The 12,818-nt window shown below is 44.1% G+C and overlaps 1 protein-coding gene across 2 annotated transcripts in view; it reads left to right on the forward strand.

The window, feature by feature from the left end:
• The first annotated feature begins 364 nt into the window (after window positions 1-364).
• Window positions 365-12,818, forward strand: part of FAM20B (FAM20B glycosaminoglycan xylosylkinase) — a 54,999-nt gene continuing 42,545 nt past the window's right edge. The window contains exon 1 of one of the 2 annotated variants that reach the window (XM_007536009.3): window positions 365-536. The gene's annotated coding sequence lies outside the window, so the exon portion shown is untranslated. Of the gene's footprint in view, window positions 537-614; window positions 787-12,818 lie in introns of those variants that run through there. The other variant, XM_060197744.1, reaches the window with a different exon arrangement.

Genomic DNA, 12,818 nt, shown 5'->3' on the forward strand with positions numbered 1-12,818 from the left:
TCTCCAGGCAGAAGTGCAGGCAAATTAAAAGAGCAGTAAAAGAAGGAGGGAAATTGCTTCTCAGAGACTGCACTAGACCTAGGGGATCCCTAACTCCCACGCCTGCAGCCTCCCGGCCTACGCCAATAGAAAGGGGAGTCTGGGCCTGGGCTGCAGCGAAGACGAGAGGCAGAGCTTAGAGCACAGCGGCCGCTTTAGGACCCAAAGGGTTAAGAGGGCCGACCGCCGGCGGCGCGTGGTACCGCCCACCGGGAGTCGGGGCGTGGCTTCAAGGACTCAGCGCTCCGATTGGCCACGGGGAAGGCGTGACGCCCGGACGGTACCAACGGCCGGGGCAACTGCGGCGGGCGCGGGGCGAGCGGCCACGGGGCGAGCGGCCACGGAATGGCCGGGCGGGGGGCGGGAGCGTGCGGCGGCGGCAGGGGCGGGGGGCGCTGAGCGCGGCGGGGCAGCCCCTCCCCGAGGCGGTGGGGGCGGCCGGGCCGCGCGGCACCGCAGCGCGCGGGCGGCCATGGAGCGAGCCTAGGGCCCGGCAGGTGAGCGGTGACCCCTGTGCGGCGGGCGGCGGGCGGCCTTCTCGGATCCCGGGTGGGTCCCGTCGCCTCCGACGCCGGCGGGGGGAAGCGGCCTCACCTGGCGCCTCGCGGCGCTGGGCAGTGAGCCACTCCGGCGGCCGGACGCGGCCCTGAGGCCCCGGGGTCCGCGTCGCCTCGGCCCCCGGAGTCTCGCGGGCCGCCTCGTGAAAAGCGAGTGGCCCCCGGGCCCGGCGCGGGGCGGAGCTGCGGGGTAGGGCTCCGGGGGGTCCCCGACGGCCCTGCGTTCCCCTGGGGCCCGGGCTCCCCGCGCTGAGCATTCCCTGAAGGAGCCCCTCTGGCTCTCAGCACCCCGGGGCCCCGTGGGCGCTGCAGTCTCCTCCGGACCGGGCCCCCCAACTTGCGGACCTGCGCCGAGTGCCGGGAGGGTTTTGCGCTGGCGACGCTCATTTCCGGGTGCGCGGCCGACCGAGCCGAACGCGAGCGGCTGTCAGACGCCGCCCTTGAATCCAGACGCTGCCGAGAGTTCGGGGCTCCACCGCGGGAGAAAGGGGCGGCGGGAGAGCCGAGCCAACGGGCAGGATCGGCCCCGGGGGAATTGTCAGCTCTTTAAATGGCCACGTCCTCAGCTCTCAGCTGCATGGCCGCGGCCCGGGAGCTTCTCGTTTGGGGGCCAGAGCTGCTTGAGTTGAGGACCCGTGTGGGCATCCCTCCTGCCCGGCAGGTTTCCCCTGGAGGTGTGATTGCTCACCATGACAAGTAGTAGGAATGGAGGGGTCTTTGCACTTTACATGGTCGGGCTTTACCGTTCTGTAATTTGATGATTAAATGTCTGTTCACTGACATGCCTTTTCCTCCTTGTAAAATAATCTGTACTTTTCATTGATTCCGATTAAAAAACATGGGTTCAAGATCTCTGTGTTGTTTTTTGAGTTTACACGGGACCTTGAGATAAGCTTCAAAGCACTTGCACTTGTGTTGTTTCTCTTCAAGATACAGGTGTTGAAGATACTAGGTCTTCTTCTAGCGTTTGCCCTTCTTCCGTAGCCAGTCAACAGCGTCAGGTTGAGCCTGATGTAAAGTTTCGAGACCTCCTTTGAATCTGGAGAGGTGGCAGTCGTTGACTATGTGGGTCATAGTCTGTCTGTAGCCGCAGGGGCAGTTCGGGTCGTCTCTGGCTCCCCAGCGATGGAACATAGCGGCGCACCGGCCATGGCCTGTTATTTGGCTAGACAGAGCTAATCTAAGGTGGATTTGGAATTAGTGTTTTGTGTTAAGTTACTAACTTCTCTGAAATTTGGAAGATATTGAACTTTGGCTCCATAAATCAGTCAACAGGATGCACTTCATGATTAGAAGTGCTTATCAAAGGAGATTAAAAAGGCACAAGGAAGTAATTGAGACTCCGCTTTCTCTCAGGATAAAATGCAGTGAGGGAAATTCAGTGAGGTAAAAGTTGATCGTGAGTTCTTGGGGCTCAGCTGTAAATTGACTGTGGCTGATGAAAAATGGACAATAATTTCTTAGGTTTATCGGGAACTAGTAAAAAGACAGCTACATTTTGACCGAAGAATAGAAATGTGAACATACATGCCCTGCTTTTCTTTCTGGCTACTTTGAATTTGGGGAACAAACTTAAAAGTTGCTGTCTCCCAATCCTTTATGTCAGAGTTTTGTTATGTTGATAATTCCTTGACTTTGGGTTCACTCTCTAGTTCGTGTGCACTCTCCAGCTCTGCCACACAGCCTGAAAGTTGTGGCTTTTTGCCTCTCTCTCCCTTTTTTTTTTTCCTTTCTTCGGGGTGAATTTCAGCTGCCTACACTTTATGTGATTGTCCTTCAGTGGTGTAAATGCAGAAGCCAAGTACTTCAGCTTCTTGAATTAATATCCCTTTTAAATAACGACCACAGTGATAGTCTGTTGGTGATTACTACCACTTCATCCCAGGAGGCTGCTATTTGTATTCTGAGGCTGCACTTGTAAACAATAAAAAGGAGGCAGATTTCTAAAGTTGATGTGAGGTCACAGGACTAAGGGCCAGGTGCATTTTTACATCGGGGTGGAGGCACGCTTACGATGGGCTCTGCACAGCTTGCAGTTGTGATAATGATGTGTTGCTCTCCACACCTAACAGTGCCTGTTGCATACTAGTTGTGCAGGAAATACTGGCAATTGAATGAACAGATGAAAAGCAGTATGAGAAAAGGGAAAATATTCTATGCATACTAAATTGCTTTTTCCCTTTTTGTCTTAAGAAAGGCAACAACAGTGGTTCGGGAGGTGGCACAGTGGATAAAGCATTGGATTCTCAACCATGAGATCCTGAGTTTGATCCCCGGCAGCACATGTACCAGAGTGATGTCTGGTTCTTTCTCTCCTCCTATCTTTCTCATGAATAAATAAATAAATTCTTTAAAAAAAAAAAAAGACATCAGCATGTATTTTAGATTCTTGGTAAAAATACACTGTTAAGATGAATATCTGCAAAGATTATTACTTTCCTGTAGAGCTGCTGGAGATTGTCATATGTAATTTATTGCACTCTGGTCCAGTACAACTGCGAAAGCCATCTCTACAGAGAGCAACTGAGCAGTTGGTAGTTGATCATTTTTATATTAATTGAAGAACTAAAGCTCCTGCAAAAGGCTACACCAGTGTCGCTGACCTTGACTTTCAGTCACTTATAACATGGATGAAAGGAGTTAATCCTCCTTGAAGTGCTTCTCTAGTAACTAACTCCTGTTTTCACACTGGCATCTCTGTCTCTTTTCCTTGCTTAGCCTGGCTTCTCTCATTAGTGAATTCATTAGCACAGACCTGGAGTGCAGAGGCCTTTATTTTTATTTTTATTGAAGCCAGTTTCTGATCAATTTAGAACTTGAACATGAATGCTATAGAGCCATGGAGAAGAGAATCTAAAGCTCTCGCTTGTGATTCTGTCTTATCTAAAAGCAAAAAAGGAAAAGCCCAGTCCTGGATCTGTTGAATCTTGAGGGTACAACTGTGTATAAGCCCAGTAGGAGGCAGAAGCTGGAGGTTGATGCCTAAAAGAGGCATTGAACTTTCGGTGGGTGTGATGGGTGTTGGGCATCTGTACTGTGTGTCAGGATTGAGGCTACAACCGTCTGGTGGGGAGGAGCTACTTTGGGCACATTATGAAAGGAGGTCAAGGACTATGAAATCATGTGCAGCAGAACCAAGTGCAGGGTGGGGCAGTGCAGCCTCATCCCCTTTTCTCAGCTGCTCACTTTTGTTTTATATATATAACAAAGTCTCTAACAGTGTTAGAGAATAACGCAAAAACTGTTTTCGCTCTGCCTTTTGTGTGCCTTTTGTGTGGCTTGGGGTGGGGGGATGGACTATACTTGACTTTTAAGCATATAGCTCAGTCTTTTATTGACTTGAGGCTATATTGACAGCATCATAGACTTGGAGGAGAGGAAAGTGTGTAGGTTATTTGCCCCCTGTGCTTTTTGAGTTCCTGAATCCACTTTTTATTTTCCTTTTTGTTGCCCTTGTTGTTTTTTGTTGTGGTGGTTATTGTTATTGATGTGATCATTGTTGGACAGGAGAGAGAGAAATGGAGAGAGGAGGGGAAGACAGAGGGGGAGAGAAAGATAGACACTTGCAGACCTGCTTCACTGCCTGTGAAGTGACTCCCGCAGGTGGGCAGCTGGGGGCTTGAACCAGGATCCTTCCTGGTCCTTGTGCTTCGTGCCACATGTGCTTAACCTGCTGCACTACCACCCGACTTCCTGAATCCACTTTTAATAGCACTCTACTGTTCCTTTCAAAGGTAGAAAATTGTACTTTTGTTGTTGCTGGTGTCCCTGCTGCCCTCTTAAATTTGCAGCTTCTGCTCTGTGGAGTAGCAACCCAGATCATCTGGTCTCCTGAAACTGCATGTAAAGCAGCAAAATAACCTCAGTAAGGATCTTTCTGGCTCTTTATTAGTAGATGAACATTGTAACCACTGTTTGAATGCTCAAAGACCCTTTATTCATTCTTGTCTTGGCTGTGATGAACTTGCATTGCATAGATAGATGTGTTGATAGTCCTGTCGATTTTTTCTTTAGAGAACCAATAAGTGATAAAGAACTTAACTAGGGATAGTTCTTGGTTCAGAAAGCACTGCTAGTAATACTTGAAGATCTGGCTCCAGCCCTGTCTTCTCTCATTCTTGGGCAGGGTATTGGATCATCTCCAGTCTTCCTCTTAGCATTTCCAAACATCTTTATTCCCAGTGCCAACCAAAATTGGGAACTTCATTGGCAACAGAAGTGGCCTTGAAAAGTGGAATTAAGGTAATACAGAGCAAAGAAGCTTAAGATCAAGTGTAAAAAGCTGATATTTGCTCTGTCTACTTTTTTTCTTCATTGTACTGTACATCTAAATTCATTACAGGGCTTAGTTTCCCTATGTCTATGAAAAGGAGCCATCGTTAACCCAAAGAATTGACAGTTCAGAAGAAATTTTTATAACCACTTATTGAGTACCATTTGTGTGTTTTGTGCTCCACTTCTAGTACAAGAGAGTAAAACAATGCCTTTGTTCAAGAAACTAAAAATATACTAGTAAGATATATATCAGAAGTGTGTGTGTGTGTGTGTCTCATGGGTGGGGGTCATAATATATAAGAAATCATGCCTGGAACCACTCAACCATAATTCTGCACAGAGTTGCTTGGGATCCTGCTATTTCTGAACTGTCTGCGGCTTATCACCTTGACTTTAAATGAGATGTTATTGTTATATAAAGCGTATATACCTTTCCAAGAACTATAATAAACTGAATAGTAAGGATTAAGAATTTGAAGGAAACTTTCATATCACTTGAAATCCCATAGTTTATGTTAACTCTTAGGAATCATGACAACTGAGCAGTGAATTATCAGGAGTTTAGGAAGCTTCTTCAGGCCTGGTCCATTTAAGACAGAGTATAATGTTTAGGCATTTAAGTAGCACATGAGTGAACTTTTTTTTTTCTTTGTTTTGTTTTTAACAAATCTAACTAGCTTTATGAGCTAAAGTTTTTTTCTTTTAATTTTTTGAGGAGGGTAGTTAAGTTATCCTAAATCAAGGGCTAAATGGAGTAGGTTATAGAAACTGAGATATTTGTTGGTTTGTTTTTCCAGAAGCAATTTTCCTCCCTGCCCATTTCTTTACCCCCTCACACCAGTGAAGATGACCTTAGTGCCTCACTAAAGCCTTGTGATCCTCTTGGCGTCTTCCACAGAGTAATAGTTCCAAGAGTATTTTGAGTGAGGGGTTCTGTATTTACAGATCTGAATAAATGTCTAGATGGAAATGATAACCATGGACATCTCATATCGATTTAGACTATGTGGGGATTGTATTTTTTATACCTCTAATTTTATATTACATTGACCTTAAGTTTTATCTTAAGAGCCTTAGGACTTGCTGTCATCTTTAAAACACAGCAAATTTTCAAAACTGAAGAAGTGTTATAAAAGGACATTCTGTTTCAGGCGCTTTTTTTTTGGGGGGGGGGGGAATAGAATAAGTCCATATTTCCCATCTGTTTCAATTACATCAAATGGAAATTTAGAGAAGAGAAGCAGGTCAGATTAGTGACAGAAGCACCCAGTTTTCTGTTTCTTGTGGTACCCACCCTGAGATGCCAATTTGCTCACAGCTGTTCCTTAGACTTGGGAATGTGCTTGGTTCAGGCAGAGGATGCCTTCAACTCAGTAATGCAGTGTGTGTAGTCAGGCCCTGATGATGAGTCTAGAACACAACATAACCAGTGAAGGTTCTTTTCTTTGTCATCCTTCTTCCTCTATTGAAGTGGATTGATATGGTAATATGATCAGTCACCAACAAGTGAGTGCTGCAGGTATCCCAGGTGCTCTTTTCAGCACCACACATGTGGCAATGTCATTCATTCATCTTAAACAACTCTGAGTAAGGTAGCAGAGTTTTTTTGTTTGTTTGTTTTTATCTGAGGATACTGAATTCCAGAGAGGTCAGTGGTTAAATCACTTTCCTGAGTCCCATGGTAGGTGATAAAGCAGGTATAGGCTTTTAGCCCCTCTGCCTCCAGAGAACTTAGAATATGAATGGAAATTTAGAAGTTGTTTCTTTTATTTGTTTATTTTTTATTTCTTTATTAGGGAATTAATGTTTTACATTCAACAGTAAATACAATAGTTTGTACATGCATAACATTCCCCAGTTTCCCATATAACAATACAACACCCACTAGGTGCTCTGTCATCCTTCTTGGACCTGTATTCTCCCCACCCACCCACCCTGGAGTCTTTTACTTTGGTGCAATACGCCAATTCCATTTCAGGTTCAGAAGTTGTTTCTTAGTGGAAACTTAGCAGGGAAAGGAAAACTACATGTAGATTGGACTAATGGTATTATTTGATGTTCATTTTTGTGTTTAGTTTAATGTCTCATTTAGATGAAAATGAACTTGCTCCTTGGTGGGCAGTGTGTGGCAGAGCAGCAGTGAGCTGGTTTGCTGGAGGTACTCAAGTGGTTCAGATACCACTTAGTGCCTTTTGCATGAGAGTCTTTGACCTCCTGGATAGAAGCCCATAATGCTAAGTGGAAGGATTTCTGAATGCTCTCGATTTTGCTTTTTCATTTATAGTAAGGGTGCTGATTTTGCTATTTATGCTTTGGCTGAAGTCAAGCTTTATAAACTGGGAATATGTAATTATGTAAGTTTTTTCAATGTGTGAGATTAATCATTGTACAGAATTTTAAAAAATATTTTATTCCCTTTTATTGCCCTTGTTGTTTAATTGTTGTAGTTATTATTGTCAGTGTTGTTGGATAGGACAGAGAGAAATGGAGAGAGGAGGGGGAAGACAGACAGGGGGAGAGAAAGATAGACACCTGCAGACCTGCTTCACCACTTGTGAAGTGACTCCCCTGCAGGTGGGGAGCCAGGGCTCGAACCAGGATCCTTACGCTGGTCCTTGTGCTTTGCGCCACTTGCGCTTAACCCGCTGCGCTACAGCCCAACTCCCCATTGTACAGAATTTTATAAATAATTTTGGTAAGTGATCCATGTAGTTTAATTTTTCTTGTATTGCCTTTAGTCATGTATTTTTCTAAGCATCTGATGATGACGAAAATACAAGTGACATACTTCCATAATGAGTTTATTGCTCCATAGAAAGTAGTGCCCCTTACACATATGACCCAGCAATATATTAACTCAGTCTTTACTTACATTTAATGATTAATATTTCTCCTCTCCCTGAAAAAAATTTGTTATATAATTTATTTCCATAAGTCTTCTCTTCACTATTTTTAATGCCCCCCAAGTAGAGAGAGGGTTGTTGGAAAAGTCATAATGTATTTTTCTTTTTTTAAAACATATTTTTATTATATTTATTTATTGGATAGAGACAGTCAGATTGAAAGGAGGGGGAGAGACAGAGACACCTGCAGCCATGCTTCCCCACTTGTGAAGCTTTCCCCCTGCAGGTGGGGACCGGGGGCTCGAACCTGGGTCCTTGTGCACTGTAACATGCGCTCAACCAAGTGCACCACCACCCAGCCCCCCCATGACGTGTTTTTTATGCAAAAATGCGTCAAGACTTTTCTGACAACCCAGTAGTTGATATGGACACAATAGATGTGAACATGTTGTGTTCCATAGACCACACCGAAATGTGATGGCTCACAGTGTAAAGTCCTCCTTTTGTCTCACCTCTGAGACAGATGGCTCCTTTTTCAGTGTTCACCCCTCTCTTAGTGACTGTTTCTTATTTATTCCAATGAAATTTATAAAGCCTTAAAAAAAGAATGATGATTTATTATTTTTTAAAATAAGTATGTCACCTGATTTGTTCTCTGCACTTGATATAGGTCAAGGGCACATGTGACTCTTTTCAACTGGGATCTCAACTGTAGTCTAAATACCTTTGATAGCTTTGCTTTCATGTGTGGCACCTCCAGCTGGGTTGAGTTGAATAGCCTGGGGTTGGTCAGACATCTTTCTCCATGTAATTCTCTCATTATTCTCTAGTTTAGACTGAGCTGCTCTGTATAGAGCTGGATCCCAGGTAAAAGATGCCAGATTTTATAAGGTCTCAAACCAGCTGTCACTTTTAACAGTATTCACAAGGCATGGAACCAATCAAATTCAGGAAGAGGGAAATTAGATCCCACCTCTGCACTCAATGTCCACACTGATTATTTCCTCGTGCAGCATTATATTCACAAGGCTTGTGTGGTAATAACCTTACTTAGCCAATGATTTGAAAACACAAGAGTTACTACTGAGACTTATATATCACCACCACCACCACCATCATCATTATTGTTTAATATAGGATAAAAGGGGTACAATTGCATACAGTTCCCATCACTAGAGTTCTGTATCCTGTCCCCTCCCCTGAAAGCTTTCCTATTCCTTATTCCTCTGGGAGCATGGATCCAGGATTATTATAGGGTGCAGAAGGTGGAAGGTCTGGCTTCTGTAATTGCTTCTCTGCTGACCATGGGTGTTGACAGGTCGATCCATACTCCCAGCCTGTTTCTGTTTTTCCCTAGTGGAGCAGGGGTCTAGGGAGGTGGGGTTTCAGGGTATATTGGTGGGGTCATGGAAGTCAGGTTGGTGTCATGGTAACATCTGCAACTTGGTGGTTGAAAAAGCATTAAGATACAAGAAACTTGTACTTTTCATTGCTATGACCGAGGCTGGGATTCTTTGTAATATGAGATGTAGTATTTGTCACTTGATTAGAAGAGAGATATTATGCATTGTTACTTGAGCAAAGAGAGATTCAAGAAACTACTGCTACTACTGAGGCTTAGAGCCTTCCAAATGACTTGTGGAAGGCCCTAGGAAAGTTGTGTTAGGACTAAGTAGTTTCATAGTCCTTAGCTGCATAAGTTATTGCATAACATGACCACTTAACAGACTTCTTCCTGATTGAGGTTTCTTGGATGTTTGTTCAGGCATCAGGCAGATTCTGATAAAAAAAAAACAACTTCATATTAAGACTTTACGTGTGTGTGTGTGTGTTCAATATCATGTCACCCTAAACAGCATTGTAGTCATAAATTAGTGTTAGAAAACAATCAGACTTTCTGTGTGTATGCATGTATGTATGTGAAGAACAAAAGTAAATGAGGCCCCATGGCAAGTCCTACTGAGTGAAAATAGTGATATGAGAGTTCAGAAGGAAAATGACTTTTAAGGGCCTGCCTTCTAGATTTCCAGAAATCTAGAATTCTGGGAGCTTATGCTAGCTTTTAGTTTGAAGACTACCACTTACATTGCTTTAATTTTTAACATTTTCGGGGGGCCAGCCAATGGTGCACCCAGGTAATACGCATAGTACTAAATACAAGGACTGGTGCAAACATCTGGGTCTGAGCCCTGGCCCCTTACCTGTAGGGGGGATGCTTCACAAGCAGTGAAGCAGGTCTGCAAGTGACTTTCTCCCTCTATACTTCCCCCTCCCCTCTCAATTTCTGTCTGTTCTATCCAGTAAAATGGGAAAAAAGTGGCCACTAGAAGCATTGGCTTCATAATGCCTGCACAAAACCCCAGTGATAACCATGCAGGCTAATAATAATAAATTTAATTAAGTTATTACTGAGTTTGTCCTTTGATAGTCTGCTCCCCATAACTAACTGCACATCAGATAAATGAACATGATACAACGGGACCGTGTCACACCTTTAGAGGACACTAGGGTATGCAGTAAAGCAGGCAGACTACTTTGGGGAGCCAAAGTATGTTTGCACTCCAGCAAAGTATGTAATGCACCCCAGTTATTTCACTTTAATTTCCTTAGTTGTTGAACCAGAGTATCCTCTTCGAAACCTATTTTTCAGTATGCTTCTGTCTTAAATAAAGTTACATTTACACCTGCCCACATAGCTGTACAGGAATGAAGAAGGCCACCATTCCTCAAGTGTAAGAGGGATGCCACCTTTACAGGATATAATTAGCCCATACCATGCTTCTCAGACAGTTTTCCAGAATATGGGTCTTCCAAATTCCTAGACTTTTCCCCTCCAGTGGAAATTCTACTTCTGTGGCTGGGTAAGTGACTCAGTATGTAGAGCACAAGACTTGCATTCCTGAGGCTTCCAGCATGTCTGAGACTTAAATTTCTGCCCCCAGCAGTGCATGCTACTAGAGTGACTCTCTGAGTTGTTTCTCTCATGTGAAATTATATGAGATATATATATTTAAATCCCCCTATGTCTTTCTTTCCTTTTTGTTGCACTTGTTGTTTTATTGTTGTAGTTATTATTGTTGTTACTGCTCTCGATGTTGTTGGAGAGGACAGAGAGAAATGGACAGTGGAGGGGAAGACGGGGAGAGAAAGACAGACACTTGCAGACCTGCTTCACCGCCTGTGAAGCAATGCTTCTGCAGGTGGGGAGCCGGGGGCTCAACGGGCTCCTTACGCTAGTCCTTGCACTTTGTGCCACCTGTGTTTAACCCACTGTGCTACTACCCGAGACTCCCCTAAATCCCCCTATTTCTATATTGTCAATTTATTAAATAGCTTTGTTCTTGTCTGTAGACTGACAGAATAACAGCTTTCTAGTTAAAATATTGTCATGAACTATATTTCCTCAGAAATACCAGGTCAGCCAAGTATAGAAGTTAAACAAATCTGGAATGGGGATTGGGAGAGTGTTAAAATCTTAATCAGTGCTAGTTGATAGACATTCATTCTCTATTGAACAACAAAGAAGGGTCTACACATCAGATATTTGCAAAAACTCATCCCTGGTAATTGAGTTGAGGTGAAGAAGGCTTCTGCCCTTCACTTAATGGGTACATAGGGAATACACAGAGGAGTACACTCAGATCACTGAGGAGCCAAAATTCTGAGAAGAATTAACAACCATATCGCGTGAAGTATTAGACAAGTCAAAATATAGATAAGTACTGGTCTAGGAGAATTAATGTGGTGTGTGATGGTCTTAAAAGAGATTAGACTTTGAATGGGAGAGAGAGGGGAATGGGTAAGGGCAGAGAGAATCTTGGGGAAGTGCCAGTGTGAGAAATAACAAGGCAAAGGTCAGCTGCATATCTGCAGAGGAGCATGGTCATGATCCATCTTGATTGAAACCAAGAAGAGGGGGGGGCTGGGCAGTGGTGCACCTGGTTGAGTGCATGTTACATTGCACAAGGATCCGGGCTCAAGCCCTCAGTTTCCACCTGCAGGGGGAGCTTCACAAGTGGTGGAGCAGTGCTACAGGTGTCTCTCTGTCTCTCTCCCTCTCTATCTTTCCCTTCCCTCTTGATTTCTGGCTGTCTCTATCTAGTAAATAAAGACAATAAAAATAAATAATTGGGGGTGGGGGAAAGAAATCAAGAAGAGGAACAGTGCCTAGCAAAGTAAATTGATTGAAGCTATTGAGGGCTGATGCCTCCTTACTAGGAAATTTTTAGGAATCAAAAGTGGTTGTATGACTAGAAAAATGATTATGTTGCATCATCAAGCCAGTATAAGAGAACCTAGAGACCCAGAGCAGTGCATGCAGTGGTCCAGTGGAAGTTGGGGAGTGTTGAACTAGGTTGTGGCAGTGGGATGAAAGTGGTTATAAATAGTGACTTCACATCTCCCTCTTCCTTTCAGCTGCAGTGACTATCATTTCCTCAACTTGTTCAGCCTCTTCTTTAACATGCCCTCATTACTATTGATAATCTCTGGGCATAAATAGTGACTATAACAGGGGAACTCTTCCAGTGATCTCATATAAATGTTTATCTCAGTTAAGTAGATTAGTTGTTTGCCATTCTGAACTGATGGGGGGGTTTATTTGAGTCCTTTTTGAAGTGCAATGAGATTTCAAACTTAAAGGCACATCAACTCAAGCTTGTTAGGTTGATGATGGCTTTTGTTTGAATTCTAGAGCTGCTAGAACTTCTTGTGTATTAGTTAAATAACATTCTGAATGTTTAGATATGGTGTATTTATATAGCCTAAAGGAAACTGCTTTTCTTTTTTTTTTTTTTGCCTGCCTGCAGGGCTGTCTCTGGGGCTATGTGCTGGCACTGCTCCTAGTGGCTATTTTTCCATTTTATTGGCTAAGACAGAGAGTAATTGAGAGGGGAGGAGGAGGTAGTGAAGAAGAGGGTTAGCTTTGCCGCTTGTGAAGTGTTGTCCCCCACCCCCGCAAGTGAGGAGCCGGGGGCTCAAACTTAGATCCTTGTGTGGGGTCCTAGCACTTTGTACTATGTGCATTTAACTGTGTGTGCCACCGCTCAGCCCCTGAAGTTTTTCTTTATTTTGGGAGAAATGAGCATTGTTAGTTTTCGGGATA

This window comes from Erinaceus europaeus, chromosome 9, assembly GCF_950295315.1.
Source record: "Erinaceus europaeus chromosome 9, mEriEur2.1, whole genome shotgun sequence".
In the NCBI taxonomy this organism is placed as follows: Eukaryota; Metazoa; Chordata; class Mammalia; order Eulipotyphla; family Erinaceidae; genus Erinaceus; species Erinaceus europaeus.